This window comes from Cebus imitator, unplaced genomic scaffold, assembly GCF_001604975.1.
Source record: "Cebus imitator isolate Cc_AM_T3 unplaced genomic scaffold, Cebus_imitator-1.0 Scaffold21, whole genome shotgun sequence".
NCBI lineage: Eukaryota > Metazoa > Chordata > Mammalia > Primates > Cebidae > Cebus > Cebus imitator.
Window position 1 is genome coordinate 7,168,513 of NW_016107336.1, and position 22,292 is coordinate 7,190,804.

Consider the following 22,292-nt stretch of genomic DNA (forward strand, 5'->3'; position numbering starts at 1 on the left):
GTTACCCAGGCTGGAGTGCAATGGCGCGATCTCGGCTCACCGCAACCTCCGCCTTCTGGGTTCAAGCAATTCTCCTGCCTCAGCCTCCCAAGTAGCTGGGATTACAGGCGTGCGCCACCATGCCCAGCTAATTTTTGTATTTTTAGTAGAGACGGGGTTTCACCATGTTGGCCAGGATGGTCTCGATCTCTTGACCTCGTGATCCACCCGCCTCAACCTCCCAAAATTCTGGGATTATAGGCATGAGCCACCGCTCCTGGCCACAATTACTTATTTCTACACCCTTGCCTTTCTCTTTAGGTCTCACTACTTATAAGAGGTAATACATTCTCTTTATAATCATTACATCAGGGCCTCTTAAACTTTAATGTGCTTTGAATCACCTGGAGATCTTGATAAACTATAGATTCAAATTCAGTGGGTCTGGGACCTGGCCTGAGATTCTGCATTTCTAACAAGCTCTCAGGTGAAGCTGATGCTGCTGGTCCACAGACTGTAATTTGTATAAGAATGATTTGAAGTATTATAGGATAGAAAATAGAAGAGCTGTTTCAATGGGCCTCCCAAATTTAACTGAAGTCACCACCCACGGTGACTGTTTAAGCTTTCAACACCAGGTGTATTTAAAAACAAAAAAAAACACCAATTTATTGGGGGTAGTGGGAAAAGAGGATAAAAAGGAAGCAGGGCACCTGCTGCCCATTCCCCTATCGTCCCACCCTTGCTTTCAGGGCAGGACACCTTCACAGTCTGGGTGTTTTTCCTGGGAATCGTTATGGTTGATGACAGGTACATTCATTTATTTTAAAAACATTTATTAAGCAATGACTACATGCCAAAGGGGTCAACTCAAGCCTCAACACATCAACTGAATGGGCAGAAGGGCATCATCAAAGTCCCATGCCCTAACTGGGACCCGATATGACATGCTACTCAGAATGCTGACTATCTCCAAAAGAGAGCTGGTCCGTGTCTTTCTCATGACAATATAGTAAGAGGAGGACCTGCCTTTTGCTTGATTTTAAATCCACTTCTGCACAACTGTTTTTTCCCCTACTCATGAAAAACTATTGTTTTTGAAAAGATTGAAAGGAAACCTAATAGAATAGCCCCTTGAAGTGTGCCCATCACTCCTTCTGTCCACCTGAGCACCGGCTCATCTCCAGAATTTTACTTTGGAAGTAGGGGCTTACTCCTCACTGGGTTGTTTAATAGCTTTGAGGCTCATTTATATCTGACTCAATTCCTTTGTCTTGCAAAAGATGATGTTTTCCAGTTGGAGATTAGGTCGTCCAGGGGTGCCGCCATGGACACCTGTCTCCTCTGTGTACTTACAAAGCTAGTGTACACCACTTTTTCCCTCAACTCAAAATTATGCTTTTAGTCAGGTCTCAATGACAGAGAAGCTGTATTGGATTTCGTGTACACACTAAGCGCAAACATTCTCAATGTCTTAACCAAAAGATTAAATGTACTTCTTTCTTGACTATTCCTCAAGGCCAGAGGAAGTTTTAGAAGTTTCCTATATACATTTTGACTGTCCTTTCCTTGTAAGACCATTAAGAAAACTTTAAGAACCTTTCTATTCAAGGGAAATCAAGAGACCATGTAGACCCTGGACAAGCCGAACAATCCTGGCTTAGAAGCCAGGATTCAAGAATATGCCTGGAAAATTAGAAAGTACTTATGAGAACAAAGGAACAGAAAATGTTAAAATAGGTGTACCCTAAAAGTTTCAGGCATATATTCATCTTGGCACTGGGTATCTAAAAGTGTCCTAGAGGAGACACAGAAGAGGGAAAAAAAATGATACAAGGAGCAACAGAGAGAAAACACAGACACTGTGCTTTGTAATTCTGTCATTCAGGCCGAGCTAGTCTAGTGTCTCTGAACTGATTTCTCATTATCGCTTCCCTTAAAGAGTCTTTTTAGAAATTTTCTCATGATCCCCTAACCCACGATATTTAGTTTGTAAAATTTATTATTTTTAGTTGCCAAATAAAAAATATATTTATGGGGCACGATGTAAATTATATATATATTTATGGGGCGCACACGCGCGCACACACACACACACACACACACCATGGAAAAATTAAATCACACTAATTAACGTATCCATCACTTCATATATTTATCATTTTTTGTGGCTGGAACATTTAAAATCTACTCTCTTAGCAATTTTCAAATGTACATTATTATTAACTATAATGTCATCTCCATGGTTTTCAGTGGATTTATAGAACTTACTGCTCCTGTCTAAGTGAAAATTTGTCCTCTTTGACCAATATCTTTCCATTACCCCCATTCCCCCATGAAATCTGAATACCACAAATATGCTAAATATCTTCTTATGTACGGTATGTACACACTGTAATTTTTTCTCCTATCCCAAGAGCCAATTTTCATATTCTTGGAAGTGATACCATCTCTATTAGGAAAGCAAAGGTTAGATACTGCTTGGTAACACACAATCCTAAATATTTTTTATTATTATACTTTGAGTTGTGAGATACATGTGCAGAACGTGCAGGTTTGTTGCATAGGTATACATGTGCCATGGTGGTTTGTGGCACCCGTCAACCCATCATCTAGGTTTTAACCCCTACATGCATTAGGTTTTTGTCCTAATGTTCTCCCTCCCCCTGCCCTGTATCACCTGACAGGCCCCGGTGTGTGATGTTCCCCTCCCTGTGTCTATGTGTTCTCATTGTTCAACTCCCACTTATAAGAACATGTGTGTTTGGCTTTCTATACCTGTGTTAGTTTGCTGAGAATTATGGTTTCCAGCTTCATCCATGTCCCTGCAAAGGGCATGCACTCATTCTTTTTTATGGCTGCATAGTATTCCATGGTGTATATGTGCCACATTTTCTTTATCCAGTCTATCATTGGTGGGCATTTGGTTGGTTCCAAGTCTTTGCTATTGTGGATAGTCCCGCAATAATCATACATGTGCATGTGTCTTAATAGTAGAATGATTTATAACCCTTTAGGTATATACCCAATAATGAGATTGCTGGGTCAAATGGTATTTCTGGTTCTAGATCCTTGAGGAATCACCACACTGTCTTCCACAATGGTTGAACTAATTTTCACTCCCACCAACAGTCTACAAGTGTTCCTATTTTTCCACATCCTCTCCAGCATCTGTTGTTTCCTAACTTTTTAATGATCACCGTCCTAACTGGTGTGAGATGGTATCTCAATGCGGTTTTGATTTGCATTTCTCTAATGACCAGTGACAATGAGCTTTTTTTCATATATTTGTTGGCCACATAAATATTTTCTTTTGAGAAGTGTCTGTTCATATCCTTCACCCACTTTTTGATGAGGTTGTTTGCTAATTTCATGTAAATTTGTTTAAGTTCCTTACAGATCCTGGATATTAGCCCTTTGTCAGATGGATAGTTTGAAAAAATTTTCTCCCATTCTGTAGGTTGCCTGTTCACTCTGATAGATTCTTTTTCTGTGAAGAAGCTCTTTAGTTTCATTAGATCCCATTTGTCATTTTTGGCTTTTGTTGCAATTGCTTTTGGTATTTTAGTCATGAAGTCTTTGCCTATGCCTATGTCCTGAATGGTACAATCCCAAAATTTTAGTAGCTAGTTACAACAAAGCTATTGATTCATATTCTCTGTGCGTCACAGATCAGATGGGGGAGGTGCTATTCCTCAGACCTTCTCACCACAGGATTCAGGCTAACAGGGCAACTGCCAATTCCAATATTGCTCACTGTCAACGGAGGAGAGAAAAGGAGTGTTCTGGAAGGTCTCTCACCTGCAATTAAATGTTTCAGCCCAGAAGAGACACAGGTCACTTTTCCTCTCAGCTCCTTGGACAGAATTAGTCATGTGGCCCTTGCAACCACATAAGGTCCAAGAAATACAATTCTAATGTATACCTAACAGGTGGAGAATGGGAGGAAATACTAAGCAAAAGGCACCAAAGACTCAAAGCTACCTTGCCTTTGGCCAGGCCTCCCAATCAAAGAGAATTCGCTGCTAACTGTATACAGAGAGGCTCTCAGGACCACAGGACATAAACCTAGCTTGTCAAAGTCTCACCTGAGTTCTTGCCCAAATTAATCAACAGAGACACTTCCCCCTCCCCAACATGATCTCCAATGACCAGTCCATTCATACCCCGACTACATCGTAGCCACAAATTCTCTACATCCTCTCTTCCTTCACTACCACTTCTACTTCTACTCCCCCAGTGTTGAAAATATCAAAAACCAGCAAAGGGAAGTTAGAAGGCTAAGGAGACTGTCTGTTACAGAAACTTTACAGATTGCAAAACAGCGCCTTTTGAGAAAGCAGGTGAACTAAATACAAATTGTTTTACACAGAAGCAAGGGTCATTAGACCAAGTGAAATAAGGTAGAGGCTGAAAACATAGCTGATACATGAATGGATGTATGGTTAGATAAATCAATGAATGAAAAGCACGATTTGCCATCCATTTTTCTTTTTTTTTTAAGTTTTAGGTGCAGGGGTACATGTAAAGGTTTGTTACAAAGGTGAACTTGTGTCATGGGGAGTTGTGGTACAGATTATTTTATCCCTAGGTATTAAGCCCACCACTTAATAGTTACCTTTTCTGCTCCTCTCCTTCCTCCCAACCTCCACCCTCAAGCGGACATCAGTGTCCGTTGTGTTTATAAGTTCTTATCATTTAGCTCCCACTTGCAAGTGAGAACATTCAGTATTTGGTTTTCTGTTCCTGTATTAGTTTGCTAAAGACAATAGCCTCTAGCTCCATCCATGTTCTGGCAAAAGGCATGAACTCATTCTTTTTTATGGCTGCATAGTATTCCATGGTATATATATACCACATTTTCTTTATTCAGTCTGTCATTGATAGGCTTTAGGTTGATTCCATGTCATTGCTATTGTGAATAGTACTGCAATGATTATTCACATACATGTGTCTTTATGATAGAAGAATTTATACTCCTCTGGGTATATACTCAGTAATGGGATTGCTGGGTCAGATGGTAGTTCTGCTGTTAGCTCTTTGAGGAATTGCCTTACTGCTTTCCACAATGGTTGAAGTAATTTACACTCCCACCAACAATGTATAAGTGTTCTCTTTTCTCCACAACCTTGTCGGCATCTATAATTTTTTGTCATTTTAATAATTTTAATAATAGCCATTCTGACTGGTATGAGATGGTATCTCACTGTAGTTTTGATTTGCATATCTCTAATGAGCAGTGATGTTGAACTTTTTTTCATATGCTTGTTGGCTACACATATGTCTTCTTTTGAAAAGTATCTGTTCATGTCATTTGCCCACTTTTTTTTTTTTGAGATGGAGTTTTCTTCTTATTGCCTGGGCTAGAGTGCAATGGCCTGTCTCAGCTCACTGCAACCTCTGCCTCCCAGGTTCAAGCAATTCTCCTGTGCCACATCCCTTGCTGCACAGGGGTTCGAAGACCTAAGAGGGAATGGTGAGGGATAAGGAAAGACAAATATACAGACACAGACATAGGAAAAGCTGGGCCAGGTGGTTCGAGAGGTGAGGATATCAGTCTCTTCGGCCCCGACCTGTCTCAGTGTACTTTTTTATTTGTTCACAAAGCACATAGCAGAGGGAGTGTACAGTTACTTAGAACAGCCTGTGGTTATAATTCTCATACTTCAGTTAACATACTTCAGCTAACAACTATCTTGCAGCAAGGTCAGCAAAAGCTGGTTATCTCTCTAGGCCTGTCTCTGTTCTCTCTGAGACATATACATCCTCCTATTACAGTTTCACCTCTCTGAAGTTCAACCAAAGTTCACAGCAGCCTTGCTGCTGATCCCCCCAGAGGGGGCGTGCTACTCCAGATCCCTACATTCTCCCACCTCAGCCTCCCAAATAGCTGGGATTACAGGTGCCCACCACCACAACCAGCTAATATTTTTGTATTTTTAGTAGAGACAAGTTTTACCATGTTGGCCAGACAGGCTGGTCTTGAACTCCTGACCTCAGGTGCTCCACTCACCTCAGCCTACCAAAGTATTGGGATTACAGGTGTGAACTACCATGCCCAGCCCTTTACCTACTTTTTAATGGGGTAGTTTGTTTTTCTCATATAAGCTTAAGTTCCTTATAGATGTTGAATATTAAATCCTTGTCGTATGCATAGTTTGCAAACATTTTCTCCCATTCTATAGATTGTTTGTTTACTCTGTTGATAGTTTCTTTTGCTGTGCAGAAGTTCTCAAGTTTAGTTAGATACAATTTGTCAATTTTTGCTTTTGTTGCAATTGCTTTTGATGTCTTTGTCATGAAATCTTTGCCTGTTCCTATGTTCAGGATGGTATTGCCTAGGTTGTCTTCCAGGGTTTTGGTAGTTTGGGGTTTTACACTTAAGTCTCTAATCTATCTTGAGTTGATTTTTGTATATAGTGTAAGGAAGGGGTCCAGCTTCGATCTTCTGCCTATGGCTAGCAGTTATCACAGCACCATTTACTGAATAAAGAATCGTTTCCCTGTTGCTTGTTTTTGACAGCTTTGTTGAAGATCAAATGGTCATAGGTGTGTGAGCTTATTTCTGGGCTCTCTATTCTGTTTCATTGGTCTATGTGCTGTTTTTGTACCAGTACCATGTTTTGGTTACTGTAGCCCTGTCATGTAGTTTGAAGTAAGATATTGTGATGCCTCTAGTTTTGTTCGTTTTGGTTAGGATTATCTTGGCTATTCGGGCTCTTTTTCAGTCCCATACAAATTTAAAAATAGCTTTTACTAGTTCTGTGAAAAATGTTGTTGGTAGTTTGACAGGAATAGCATTGAATCCATAAATTGTTTTGGGCAGTTTGGCCATCTTAATGATGTTGATTCTTCCTCTCTGTGAGCATTGGATGTTTTTCCTCTTGTTTGTGTCTTCTCTGATTTCTTTGAACAATGTTTTGTAACTCTCATTGTAGAGCTCTTAATTTTCCTGGCTAGCTTTATTCCTAGGTATTTGATTCTTATTGTGGTGATTGTGAATAGCATTGTCTTCCTGATTTGGCTCTCAGTTTGGCTGTTGTTGGTGTAGGAATGCTAATTTTTTTTAACATTGATTTTGTATCCTGAAATTTTGCTGAAGTTGTTTATCAGCTGAAGGAGGTTTTGGGCCGACTCTATGGGGTTTTCTAGATATAGGATCGTGTTGTCTGAAAACAGGGATAGTTTAACTTCTCTTCCTATTTGGGTGCCATTTATTTGTTTCTCTTGCCTGATTGCTCTGGCTAGGATTTCCAACACTATGTTGAATAGGAGTGGCCACACCCATTTTTCAAAGTCCTCAAATATACATTTTCCTTTTATTGCTGTTTTATTTATCTTGATTTGGACAAGTGGGGCTCTCATTCCTTTCTTGCCATGTTCCAGTCTCAGCTAAACAACAAGCTTCGTTTCCTTGTGGTCCCGTCATTGGCTTGACAACTTGATTTGGATTACCTGTGTTTATTACTCAACTTCCTCTTTCCTTCCTCTCTATTTACAGTCAAGGTCTTATAACTTGGCCCCTTCTTTAGATTGTTCTGTACCCTAATTGACCCATGACTATCCAAGCTTCAAGTTAGACCTTTCTAAATTTCCTAGAAGAAAGGATTGTATGACATAAACACATCAACAGTGAAACAATGACATTGGTAAGTAGAAAGAAATTAACTGGTTATTGCGAAATGCCAGATACATGTGCACAGAGTCCTCCAGGTCCAAGCCAAGAATTGGTTTAAGTTTGCTGTTTCTCTCTCTTTTTTTTTTTTTTTTTTTTTTTTTTTTTTTTTTTGGCTTTTATTCTCTATACAACAGGGAGGTGATTCATGAAGTTGAGCTACTTCATGAGGCTTGTGGTTTAATCAACAGCAAAGAACACTAAGATCATCTAACAAAAGACATCAGCAGAAAGTACTAGGCTGAGGAAGCAACCAGGAGCAAAGCAACAGGAAAGAAGACATCCAGGAAACTCAGTGAGATGAGACTCAAAGTCACGGAAATGGGAGGGTGAGTCTAGAAGAACTTTTTTCCAAGGCCTTTACAGCTGTGAATATAGGAATCAGAGGAAAAGGATAGAAGGGAATAAGATCATAAATTCTGCTGGCAAAAGAGGTCCACAGTCGTGATGTACCTACCTATCACCCAGGTACTACTAGATGTGCAGGTAATAACTTACATGATGCAAATGACTCAACTGCCATGTATTCTACTTTGATCATTTATTAAAGGGGAGTATTAATGGCTTCTATACCATGAGCTTGTTAGTCACTAACCCAATTAGTATGTTTAAAATGCCAAAAAAGTGCTAATTTTAATAGAATTTAAGAAATGTGGCTGGGCATGGTGGCTCACGCTTGTAATCCCAGCACATAGGGAGGCTGAGGCAGGAGGATCACTTGAGCTGAGGAGTTTCAGACCAGCCTGGGGAAAGTATCGAGACCCTGTCTCTGAAAACAAAAAGAAAGAAAAAGAAAAGATCTGTTAATTGTTACTATAGTTATTATCCAAATTATGGTGAAACCTCATGAACCATCTCTGTCCTACTGCAAAGTACACTGCTGTGTTAGTTAGTATTCTTCTACCTTATGCTTAATATCCTTCCTCTTGAAGTGCAAATACAGGGAAATTCTCTCCTGATATAGAAAATACCACTGATCAGGCTTTAAGCTTCAACTGCAGTCGGTTAAGATGCCAGTTAAGATTTTCAGACCTTCCTGCTTCTCTCTATCCTCTGGCCTCACAGACATCCTCACTTGAATTGACAATGAAAATAGCCAAATTTGTGTATTGTGTCTTAATTTCACACAGTGCCTATTATGGTTTGCCCCCTCCTAAATTCATGTTAAATTTAATCCCCATTGCAATAATATTAAAAGGCGGGGACATTAGAAGGTGATTAAGTTATGAGGGTGAAGCCCTCATAAATGGGATTGGCAACATTATAAAGGGGATAGAGGGAACTAATTTTGCTTTTCTACCTTCTGCCATGTGAGGTTGCGGCAAGAAGGCCCTGACCAGTCACTGAATACCAGCTCCTGATCTTGGACTTCCGACCTTCCAGAACAGTAAGAAAATATATTTCCATTCTTTATAAATTGGCCAGTTTCAGGTATTTTGTTACAGCACTACAGATAAACTAAGACAGTATCCTTCCACATAAGCACATGGTAATGGCCACATGAAAATATCAAAACTAATTATAAACTGAAATGTACTTCAGCCAGGCGTGGTGGCTCGCACCTGTAGTTTCAGTGCTTTGGGATGCCAAGGCGGGCATATCACCTGAGGTCAGCCTGACCAACATGGTGAAAACCCTGTCTCGACTAAAAATATAAAATTTAGCCAGGTGGCACATGCCTGTAATCCCAGCTATTCGGGAGGCTGAGGCAAGAGAATCAGTTGACTCTGGGAGGCAGAGATTACAGTGAGCTGAGATTGTGCCATTGAACTCCAGCCTGGGCAACAAGAGTGAAACTCCCATCTCAAAAAAATAAAAGGTAAAAATAAATTCAATCCAATGAATGTCAGTTTATTCAACATAAACTCAATTGTTTTCTAAGGCTCTATTTTTTTCTAGGGGGGACAAAACAAAACAAAATAAAATGAAATAAAGTAAAAAGATCTAAATGAACCTGTCTATTCTACAGTGGTAACTTTACTAGAAATATATTTAACAACTATATCAAGTATGATTAAATATTATATCTCATACAAGGACTTCTTTGCACTATATAAATATAAGAAATGACTGATAAAAATAGAACGAAAATCAAAATTACAGTATACAAAGCAAGCTGCAATCTGAAAGATCATGTAGAATTTTGTGTCATGCATGTCACTCTTCTTCTCCATGTGAATTTTGAAAACGATATGTTAAAACTGTAAAAAAGTTAGATTTCAAATGAGTTATTAATATTTCAGAATTCCACCAGTCTAGATTTGTTAAAGAAAAATACAAAATCATTGGCTGGGTATGGTGGCTCATCACGCCTGTAATCCCAGCAATTTGGGATGCCGAGGTGGGTGGATCACCTGAAGTCAGGAGTTTAAGAATAGGCTGGATAACATGGTGAAACCCCATCTCTACCAAAAATACAAAAATTAGCCAGGCATGGTGGCAGGCACTTGTAATCCTAGCTACTCAGAAGGCGGAGGCAGGAGAATCGCTTGAACCTGGAAGGCAGAGGTTGCAGTGAGCCGAGATTGTGCCACTGCACTCCAGCCTGGGTGACAAGAGTGAAACTCCATCTCAAAAAACAAACAAACAAAAACCAAAAAACAAAGAGAAAAATTAAAATACCAACGAATTGTATGATTTTGGTTCAATATGTTTTATTTCTTTTTTATGTCTTACATGCGTGAAATATTTGTGTATAAATTTGTATGTTGTCAAGGAGCACAGTTTTTTCTCTTCCCACTGTATGTCATATTGTAAACATGATACACAAACAACCGAAAAAGTAAAAATGTGTCTGGCTAAAAGATCTAAAAGCAAATTATAAAAAAACAAAATTTAAACCAATATAAATTGAATGAATTTATATACATTAAATTATCTTCCTGTATATTTCAGGCAAGGGAATGGAAAAAGCCAAGCTATGATTCAACAGCTTATTCTCTAAAAAAATCATTACATTGCTTAAAAACTTTACTGATCACACATCCTGTTTACGCACAAAATTATTGTTGATTATATTGAAAGAATTCTGTCTGCACAGATTATAAAATCAAGTCATGTTCTGTGAACAATACTTTTAGAGCCTTTAGTTAAGTCTTTTAGTCATAACATTGCACTTGTATTTGAAATGGATTTTTCCCATCATCCCAAGTGCTCTGTTAGGTCAATGTGTGCACAGTTGTATCAGCAACTGCAATACTGAAGCAATGAAGTGAATTTTTAAAAAATCTGTGAGAATGATAATGGAAACATAATTTACAGAAGTATTCTGGGTTCACTGTAAAGTGCTACACTATACTTACTTCTGTACATTTTAAATTTTCCACTAAAAATAAACATAAAAATTTATGGCATTTCTTCATATTAATTATATGGCTTGAGCACTGTTACATACATTGCAATAAAATGTTAAGGTTTCACAGTTTTTTACCTTTATTGTGATCATGATAACAGTAAGCATAACTCATAAGTATTGATACAAATTTATGATTTACAGCCATCTCATAAAAATACGTTTAATTGATTTAATGGCTTGAAAACACATATATTTCAATTAGGCATGTAATTTGTTTTATTAGGAAGTCTTAACTGCTCCATGTTAGTGCCTGTCACTAACATGGAGCAGTTAAGAGATTATCAAAGTGAAAAGTGGGTCAACAGAAAATACTATAACCTTCTGCATATGTGGGTTGCACGTCTGTGTATTCAACCAACTACAGATCAGGAATATTTCCACCAAGTGATGCTTGTACATGTATTAAACATGTACATGTTTTGCTTGTCATAAAATCCTTAACACAGTATAACAATGATTTACACAGCATTCATATTGTGTTAAGCATTATAAGTTATGTAGAGATGATTTAAAGTATACTGGAGGATGTGTATAGATTATATGCAAATATTAAATACTACATTTTTCTATATAAGGGACCTGAGTATTTATAAATGTTGCATTTTATGGGGCATCATGGAGCCAATTCCCCCCTCAGATAGAGAAGGATGACCATATAAAGACTGGAACACACAAAGACACAAAGATTTATAGTACAGAAGGGAAATGAATATACATGCCACACTACTGGATTCAGGTATAAAATGCCTAGAGAATAGTTTATAGCATTGAAAGCATATATTAAAAATAAGAAAGGCTCAGAATCAGAAATACAGAAGTTTATCTAAAAACATTTGAAAAATAACAAAAAATTAAAACCAAATAATGTAGAAAGAATAATGTAAGTAAATATTGCCCAGGAACTTGATGTTTTATATAAAATGAACAAATACAAAGACTCAACTTCCTAAAACCAAAACAAGAGGAAAGAGAAAGTCTGAAGAAGGCCTTATCAAAGAATATCCAAAAATATCCTGTCAAAAAAAAAAAATCCTATCAATAAAAGTGAACTATGTTGAAAGTCTTTCTATAGAGAAATCTTAAGGCCCAAAGGGCTGTATTGGAAAATTATTCTAGACTTTTAGGGAACAATTAACACGAATTTGGAAAACATTCACCCAGATAATAAAAAATGAGGCTCACTTCACAACATCTTTTATGAAAGTGGCAAAAACTTGATAGTAAAACTCAACAAGGACGTTTCAACAAAAGAAAATTCTAGACCAATGTCTCTCATGAACGTGGTTGCCAAAATCCTAAACAAAATATTAATAAAATGAAACCAGTCATATTAGTAAAAATATAGTATATCAATTTGCAGAAATTCAGCCTTAGTTATCATTCAAAAATCAATCATTGTAATTCACCTGATTAATAGAATAAAGGAAAAAAATAGAGGAAAATATTTGAAACAAGTTAACAAAAATTCTAAGATAAACATTTTAAGCAAAGCAATAATATAAAGTTTCCTTATTTTGTTGAGTATTTACCAAACATCAGAAGTTATTGTGAAATATTGAAATATTTCCCATGAGGCAATAGATGTCTATTATCATGCTTTTAATGCAGCATTGTAGCAGAGATTCTAGTCAGCGTAACAAAGTATGAAAACTAAAAACAGTCAAGGGTTAGGAATTAATAAATAGTCGTTATTTGGAGATGACATGACTGTGCATGTAAACAAATCTAAATAAACTATTGACATATACACAGATAATCCTTGTATTAGGATTCTCTAGAGGGACAGAACTAATAATATATATGGGAGTTTATTAAGTATTAGCTTACATAATCACAAGGTTTCACAATAGGCTGTCTGCAAGCTTACCGAGCAAGGAGAACCAGTCCAAATCTCACAACTGAAGAAGTTGGAATCTGATGTTCAAGGTCAGGAAGCATCCAACACAAGAGAAAGATGTAGGCTGAGAGGCTAGGCCAACCTCACCTTTTCACATGTTTCTGCCTGCTTTATATTCACTGGCAACTGATTAGATGGTGCCCACAAGATTAAGGGTGAGTCTGCCTTCCTCAGCCCACTGACTAAAACGTTAATCTTCTTTGGCAACACCCTCACATACACACCCAGGATCAATACTTTGCATCCTTCAATCCAAGTAGGTTGACAGTCAATGTTGACCATCACAATCCCCGACTTACGATGCTTTGACTTAGCAATTTTTGACTTTATGATGCTACAAAAGTGATAATCTTTTCACATACTTCAGTGGGGCTATGTCCAGACAAATCCATCATAAATTGAAAATATTTATGTGAACACACACACAGGCACACACATACACAAACGTGCATCTGCTATAGTTTGAATGTGTTCCTCAAAGTTGAGGTGTTGAAAACAATATCTTAATGTAACAGTATAGAGAAGTGGGACCTCCAACAGGTTATGAAGGCTCTGCCCTCATGAATAAATTAATGACATTATTCCAAGTGTGGGGTTGCTATGGTGGGAATGGTTTTTTTTTTTTTTTTTNTTTCTTTGACACAGGATCTCACTCTGTCACCCAGGCAGGAATACGGTGGCTTAATCACAGCTCACTGCAGCTTCAACCTTCTCAGGTTCAGGTGGTCCCCTCACCTCAGCCTCCTGAATAGCTGGGACTACAGGCACATGCAACCACACCCAGCTCATTTTTTTCGATTCTTTTCTAGAGATGGGTTTTCACCATCTTGCCCAGGCTGGTCTCAAACTTCTGGCCTCAAGTGATCCACCCTTCTTGGCCTCCCAAAGTACTGGGTTTACAAGCATGAACCACCATGCCTAGTTCATTTTAAAATGCATTAATAAAGCAGGGGGTTAGCAGTCAGCATTTTTCCTTTTTCCACACATGGTTAGGTGCCCAAGCACTCCTGATGCAAGTGACATAATTTCTCTTGAAAACTATGAACTATGATCAACAACCAGTCATTTGTCCATTTTAGGCAGTTCAAGTAACCAAGCGGAGATTCGTCACTTTCAAACCAAAATATCTACTTGAATATTAAAATATTAAAACCTCTCCTGAGACAGGGGCAGAGATAGAGTGAGGATACAGGGAATAGGAGTTAGCCTTTATGTTCTACAGAACAATGGAGCCAATTTTTTTTTAAATACCATTAAGGGAAAGAGAGAGGAAGAAAAGTTTCCCAGGTCAGCAGGAAAATTTCGAGTCAGAAATTTTAGAACCAAGCCTCAGAAAGGGCAACATAAACTTGCTTTGAACACAAATCAAACATCATTAACACGCCAGATGGCCATCTGGGTTGTCTGTATCCTGTAACATGTCACTCCTTGCTATGTCCTCCAGAGAGATCATAGATTTCTATTTCCATTTCTATTCATCTGATATCCTTGACAAACAACATAATGAAGAACAAAGAGAGCAGACAAGCATAGAAGGAAAAGGATCTTTCTTTACCCTTTCCATGGAGGCAATATTTTCATCGTCATGCATGTGTATACTGATCACAATGTGAGACAAGCACTGAATTAAGAAGCACTGGGGATACAGCCATGACCAACACAGACCCAGTCTCTGACCTCAGGCAAGTAACATTTCGGGGCAGGAGAATAGACAATAAGCAAATAAACAAATCAGTGAGGTGATTTCATGTGACAATAAATGCTAGAAAGAAAATAGAATATGGTGATTTTTAAATGATATGAGAGTTAGATGTAACTTTAGACAGAGGTCAAGTGTGATTTTCTAAGACAGTGTCATTTGAACTGAGACCTAAATGATAAGAATGGGAACAGTAAGTACAAAGCCCCTGAGGCAATAATGAGCTTGGTGTGTTCAAGGAACTAAAGGAAGGTCATGTCTCTGGAAAAGTGAGGAGAGGAATGATAGGACATGAAGTTAAAGCAATAGGCTGAGTCTAGGTCATGTGCAGTCTGAAAGACCAGGGCCAATATGTTTGAATTTCTCAGGGTATGCATAGTGTGGTTGTTCCAAGTTGAGTTAGGATAGTGGGCATTGAGGCTGTCTTCTCTTCCTATACATCTATTCTATCCCAGCCTTATTGCATAGTAGCTGGTGAATGGGGGTGGGTCTCACAACTAGTTTTGTTAAAAAATTATTCTGTTCTACATCAAGTTTCCTAGGAGCATACCCCAAAATAAGGATTTCTGTATAAGTAAATTATTGAGGAAGTGTGCCCCCCAAAAAAACGGTAAGGGAGGGTGGGGAAGTAGGGAGATAGAAGAGGTGAGAATAGTGAGGAAACTAGGGGAGGGGGAAATCTCAGGCAGAGTCCCACAGGTAGGAGCTACAACCATAACAGGAACACTCCAAAGCAAAGATAGTTAACTCAGCGTCTCCATGTTGTCCCAATTTGAGGTAAGAAAGGGGTGCTTTCATGGTCTCACACTTGAGTCACTGACCAGAGGCTGTCCCAGAAAAAAAGAGATCCAATGTCCTGGGTACAATTCTTAAAAAAAAAAAAAAAAATGGAGGCGGTAACTGTTGGAAGCAAATGCACACAAAAGTCCACACACACATGCACACACACATGCACACACACACACACACACACGAGTAAAATTAGATCCTGGAGGATCTGGTAGACCACTGCTATTATCTACTATACATCTTACCTGAAATACCTAGCTTCAGAATATGGGGTCACAACTTACCATTTTCATGATCCCAGTTTTCTTATCTATAAAATGTATATAATTATAGTATCTACCTAATGTGGTTATTCCAATGATTTAAATAATGATAATGCCTTTAAAATTCTTAACACCATGTCTGCCATATGGTAGCCACTCAGTAATGTTATTATTTTTTTCCACCTAATCAGGCATTCCAAAAATGCTGTACAAATCTAATGGAATATTTTCCCACTTATTGCTTTTTCCATACTCACATAAAATCATAAAAGCTCCACTGATTTCCATGAGCATAATAGCTTTAAAATAAGGTCAGTTAGCAAGCTAGAGGATTATCCTCAAAACCTTCAAAGAGAAATGTAACTGCATTCCCACCTAGTTATACATCAAGGCATCCTTAAGAATCTCTCTTCCCCCTGTGGAAGACTAGGAATATTCCTAATAATAACCAAGGAATGTTATTAGCTGTCATAAATAGATTTAGAAATCACAGATATCCAAAGAATTTCAACAAAATGCTTTATATTGGAGTCCATTATGGGTAATAGTAGACAAGTGGCTGCTTTGTGGATTCTTGGATATATTTCACTGCTTCCACAATTGCATTTCAAATGCTACCCTACTTCCTAATCACTAAGGTACATATTCGCTTCAGCAAAATTTTTTCAATCTTGATTAAAGGACCCAATGTCAAAGATTCTCTATTTAGCACTCAACAGGAATTTGAACATTTAATCACATTCATGCCTTTCATCATCTCACTTCCCAACAACCATATTTTGAGCTGTTTCCAGGTTGGCCTATTTCTTTCCATCCGTTAAAATAAGCCCACAACAAGCAAGAGATGACCTAAGTACAAGAATTAGAAACTAAACTCAGTAAATGCAAGCCCTATACAGAGCAAGACAGTACTCAGCTCAGAGTCTAGTTGGAAAGGAGAGTAATAACATTCCACTCCTTAAAGTCAGCACAGTCTATTTAGCTGGAATTTAAGGGCCCTTGACTGATAAAGATGGTTTGTGAAAAGTAGTTGGCTGAGATGTATTATCCTCCATGGTTTTCTGCCTTTCCTTGCCAAACCTCAGTGAAATTCCAGTAAAGGAATTTTTTAAACGTGTTAACCCAACAAGACAAACAGAGCAGAAGAAGACACAACAAAGGGATAGCATTACATGTGGGACTGAAAACACAGCAATTAACTAAAAACCCACATTCTCAACTATAGGGACTTTAGCCTCCTTCTTCCACCTGCCCCAAAATGACAGTAGCGAGATAACTCATTTCCCCTTCATCCCACACCATTGTGGAGGCTGGATTCTTCTCTGCCAAAGCTGACCCACACAGATATAAGACGTTTTGAGACATGTAGCACTCCCCAAGAAAAATATATTCTTCGTGAAACAGAGGTAACTATTAACCCCAAGAACAACCCACATTGTATTAAGATGTGATCATAATATACTCCTTATCTCAGCAATAAATGGCATTTGTAGATTGAAACAATGTAAACAACAGCTCAATTGAAACCAAAATGGTGATAGATTGGGTAAATGGTAGAGAGGGGAGATAAAGAGAGAAGAATCAGAGAGGTGCAGGAAATATAAAAATAACATAAAGAAATATCATAAGACTGTTATTTGAAATGTAGAGGTATATATTAGATATAATTTCTAAAAAGAATTGAAATTGGTTATTTCTGGAGACTGAAACTAAGGGATGAAGAAAGGTGAAAGAGAAGGTCACTTTTTATGTAATAAATGTTTTAGCACCAATTTTTTTTTAAAAGATTACAAACCAGTTCAAAACTAAACATCAAAAACATGCTCACCAGAAAACAAAAATTCAAATCAAATAAATAAAATATCAAGCTTACTTTGGGCTCAAGTCAAAAAGTATTGTCCTTTCAATTTTGATTATCTTTGATCATTTTTGTACACACACACACACACACACACACACACACACACCCCACTCTTTATTCAACCTCCCTAAGATGTGTATTCTTATGTTTCTTATTTCACTTTTGATCCTTTTGATTCAGTATCAACATTGTAACCAAGTTGCTGGTCTTTCTTGTAATGTAAGGTTGCCAAATAAAATACAAGATGTCAGTTAAATTTCAATTTCAGATAAACAACAAAATTTTTTAGTACAACCCAAATATTTCATGAGACACGCTTATACTGAAAATTATTTATTGCTTATCTGAAATCCAAATTTAATGAGATTCTGTATTTTTATTTGCTAAATCCGACAACCCTATTTTAAGGATTATCTGGGGCTACATGCTTCTGAGTTAGTCCAAACTGCAGCTGCCTTTTTCCATCACATGTTTCCTCTCTACCATTCCCAGCTTCATCTTGAGCCATCATTTCTTTAAGCCTGGTCCCTAGAACTGCAACGCTCTTTTTCATCCTGATGAGGGTGCAGCCTCTGCCTTGCTGGCCTCAGCCAAGGGGTGATGCAGAGACGGTCGTATTTCCTTTGCTGCCCTGTGCTTAGCCACCTGCTACTAACCTATAGTCTGTGACATTGTAAAAGATTGATGACACTTAACATAGGACAATACATATGACTTCGAGTAAAATAAAAAAGAAAAGAAAAGATTTTACTCATGGAAAACTCCAAATGCTGGCTTACTTTTACTCTTGTGGTCAGTTACTGCCACATCCTCTTCTGGGCAGTAAAACCCCCACCATGACTCCTTCAGAATATAAGCCCTTTCTCCCTTTAAGAGAACTTAATTCCTACTCACAGTCTTGCCCTTCTTCTACTAGAGGACTTTATTAGGATGAAAAATCCCCCCGGTAATAATAGCGATGTTCTATATCTTGATTGTGGTGGTGATTGCATGAGTGCACATTGTCAAGATTCAGGAATTGTACACATAGAATGAGTGCATTTAGTGATATATTAATAACAAGTACCCCTATGAAATTGGTTTTTAAAAAATATCCCCCAGCAGTACTTTTACTAAAGCATGAGTTAATCTTTTTGGAATCTAAAATAACACCACAGAGATTTCAGCAGCACAGCCTAGGATTTTCTTTTCCACGTTTGGATTTCCTCCAATTCTGGCCACCAGAGCGAAGTAGAAATATGTCCTCATTCATTTCTCGTAGTGTTCTACCCTCCTGTGGGTACTTTTGAATAAAACACACACATACACCTCAAAGAGTATACAATATAGCTCATCTAAATATCTTATAGAAAGCAAAATTATTTAGTTATAAACTCTTTATGTAACTTGAAGATGGGCACGATACAGCTTGGTAGAACAAGTCAGTCAAGGCAAAATCATGGGCCTCTATAAAAATGCACTTGTATATGAGACAATATTAAAAATTGAATTATATTAAGCAAGAATATCCTCTGAACTATTACACATGGGGTGGTAGAGGTAGTTGGGGATGTTTAACTCCACAGCTTCTTACCATTCCAAGAGTTTCCTCCAACTGTTACACATGGTGTGGTAGAGGTGAAGTTGGGGATTTGTTTTGCAGAAATAGTCATGGCTTCTGGAATTTTCTACCTTACCCAGGGAAAGTTCCATTTTCAGCCCAAACCCCAATCAGGAAATGCTCCTTCCTAAAAACGGGGGAACAGCTAAAAAAACTCCTTCTTACTCCACAGCCCAGAAAACACAAACAGAACAGAAGACTTAGCTCAGATAGAGGGACAGGAAGAATCTGAACTCCACCCAGAGAAAAGCCTTTTTTAGGTAAGGAATTATTTAGGGCCAGGCATTTTGTAGATGACATCGAAGGGAAGTAAACCTCTTAAGCAAAAAGTGGGTACTTCAAGTGACCCTTTTGAAAGCACGTACACAAACTCTAACAACTTTCTGTAAACTTTAATAAACAAATGCTTTCATATTAAAAAGAGAAAAAAAGAAATAAGATAATCTAATATTAAATCAAGACACAGCAAAGGGTACTCGGCAAGCAGAATATCCAAAGAAACAAAAGAAGTTGATGTCCAGCATTAGAACAATAATAGTAATAGTGACTGCCGCCTTGGGCATCCACTGTGTTCAAGGGTTATTTCTAAGCACCTTATCTTCATAGCATCCTCAATATCAGCCCACCCAAGGTAAGAATCAGGGGAGAAGGCCCAAAAGACCCTGGAAATATGCCAAGTATAAAACCCCAGGTCAAAAGGTCAAACCCCAAACTTGACTTTCAAGTCACCTGCTTAGCCCTCTTCCGAATATAATTTTCTTCCTTTTGTTCCTGGTCTAAAGCTTTCTAATAAATTTTCACTCCTGCTGTAAAACATACCTTGGTCTCTCCTTCTGCCTTCTGCCCATCACTTGAATTCTTTCCTCTGAGGAGGCAAAAAGTGAGGTTGCTGCAGACCCATAGAGATGCAGATTCACTGCTGGTAACATTAGTGCTTAGCTAGGTTCTTTCGGGTTGCAGGGACTAGACACTTCCAAGTTACTTTATAATTATGCTTTTAAAACTTTCCCCCCGAATACCCCTAACAGCTGAACCCACCTGCCTCCAGAGGCTCTGGCAGCCATAACCTTTTTTCTCTCTCGCTTCCTTACCTTTTTTTTCATAAACAACTTTACTGAGGTGTAATTTTCACACTGTCATATTCACCTGTGAAATGTACAACTCAATGACCTTTAATAAATTTAGTGAGTTGTACAACCATCACCGTATTCCAGTTTCAGAACATTTTCATCATCCCAATATGATCCCTGTGCCTGTTTACAGTTAATCTCCATTTTCACCACCTGCCCCAAGCAACCACTAATAGATTTGCCTACTTTGAACATTTTATATAATTGGAATCATACAATATGTGGCTTTTTTTAATGTGGCTTTTTTCATTAACTGTAATCTTTTTGAGGCTTATACATATCGTAGCCTATATCAGTACTCAATTCTTTCCACTGCTGACTTGCTTTTCACTGTATGGAGCCATAGCCTTTTTTATTGTTTAGCAAATTTGAAAAAATATTGAAGCCTCAATGTTTACCTTTAAAATGTATTCAAGTGTTATATATGTCTGTGTATATTTAAAACAAATGTTTTAAATAACATATTAGTTTTTTTCAAATTGTTAAGAATTTAACTGTTTCTCCAGCTCCTTTTAGACTTCATTGGTGTGAGAGATACAGCCTTGGGTAATGGGAGTTAATTATAGATGAGCACACAGAGAAGAGAAGAAGGCAGGGTAGGTGAATCTTAAGACTTTGTCTAAGTTACCAATCACAGGTCCAAGCAGTGTGGCTGAGTTAGCAGAGTCACATGGGACCAGGAAAGGCAACACTAGGCCCTAAAAACTGCCATGGTAGGCTTTTCGAGAAGCCGGCAATGGAGCTTCATGACCTTCTATCCCATATATTTAGAGTTCTCATTTCAAAGTCTTTACTCATTCCCAAACTAATATTTCTGTAATTTTGCTTCTAAGTTCCAAGATAAAGATGCCCACCAAGTACCAGTATAAAGAGATAGGAGAATGAGGCAAACCATCATGACAATTGCAGTCAAGATTTTGAGGAGCAGAACGTTGAAAAAAGTGAACATCACTCTTTAAAAACTGTTGCTTTAATAAAGGACTATTTCTGTTACACAGAACTAGTAGCTACCTCTACCTTGATATCCCAAAAGCTTAAGACTTTTTTGCATGTTCTAAAGCTTTTTTTGTTGACTGTGTCAAATCTTGGAACAACCCCATGAGACTGTTAATTGATTCCACAGATGATCAACTTGCTCCCTAGTTGAAGTTCTATTAAAAGCACCATCAAGTCACCACCAAAAGCAAAGATCTTGGTTTCTAATGCCATTTTCTAATAAAAGAAGCCAACACTCCTTGGAGAAATGGTTGATTCTAGGACTGGGACAGGAAATATACAGGATTTCCTGTACATTTGGCTGTATATACAAATATACGGCCGGGAGCATTTTGCAGTATCAGAGAGTAAGGAAGTCCTTAAAATAAAATGATGAGGGTATGTCAAAGGACACAGAAGCCAAACTGAAAGATCTCCCAACAGCCAAAGTCAGAAAAATTTTGAGAAGCAAAATAAATAATGTAGTACTGGATTACAATCCAAAGTGTAAAATAAGTATCCATGAGTCCCTACTGATACAAATAAATTATTGAGTAAATAGGTCACAAGAGAAGGTAATCTCCAGTACAGAAGAATTCCAAATTATTTTTGTAGATATTCCTTCCTCAAGGAGGTAGGACTCAACTCCCCAGTTGTTGAATGTGGCTGTATTTAGCGATTTACTGCTAAAGCATATAGTAAAAGGAGAAATAAGCTTTACAAAGGAGAAATCTGGCAAATTGCATTGGCCAAGCAATCAAAGTTAACATCATCAGTGATAAGTCATGTTGATAACAGTTACCCTTCAAGTAATGTGTGGAGAGAATGGCATTTTACTTTCACGGTTTTCTTCCAAAAACCCATAACCACAATCTCATCATTAGAAAAACATCATATAAACCCAAACTGAGGAACATTTTACAAAATACTTGACCAGTACTCTTTGAAAGTGTTAAGGTCATCAAAACCAAGGAACATCACAGAAACTGTCACAGACCAAAGAAAGCTACAGAGACATGATAAAGAAATATAATGCATCCTGGATAGAATCCTGGGACAGAAAAAGGAT